We start from the raw sequence: 583 nt of genomic DNA, 5'->3' as shown, positions 1-583 counted from the left end.
CCGATCCCAGTTAAAATCCCAGTACCAGGACCCGATCCCAGTAAAAATCCCAGTAAAAGGACCAGATTCCAGTTAAAATTCCAGTAACAGCACCTGATCCCAGTTAAAAACACAGTGACAGGACCTGATCCCAATAAAAACCCTAGCAACTGGAACGGATCCCAGTTAAAAAGAAATGTAACAGGACCTGATTCCAATTAAAAAAAAGGGACCTGATCCCAGTTAAAAAAAACTAGTAACAGAACCAGATCCCAGAAAAAAATCCCAGTAACAGAACCTAATCCCACCTATCGGACCTAACTCTAGTACAATCCCAGGAACTCTCCACTGTTGCTGCCCACAGACCGACTGAGTTTCTCCAGCATTCCCTGTGCTTGTTTCAGTTAGCTGGCATCACTTGTTTGGAAAATGCTGGAATCTATTTGTAAGGAAATCCTAACAAAGTATCAGTTTAAAAATTATACTAAATTTTCCAAAGATGTAATGAATAAGGTTGCTAAAGAGGAACCAGATTTTGCATATTTGAATTTCCAAAAAGCAGAATAAGGGAGCATGGATTTTGGGGGTGGTGATGGTAGTATTA

The sequence above is a fragment of the Rhincodon typus genome, chromosome 18, assembly GCF_021869965.1.
Source record: "Rhincodon typus isolate 14 chromosome 18, sRhiTyp1.1, whole genome shotgun sequence".
In the NCBI taxonomy this organism is placed as follows: Eukaryota; Metazoa; Chordata; class Chondrichthyes; order Orectolobiformes; family Rhincodontidae; genus Rhincodon; species Rhincodon typus.
Note: the sequence above shows the minus strand (reverse complement) of the source record.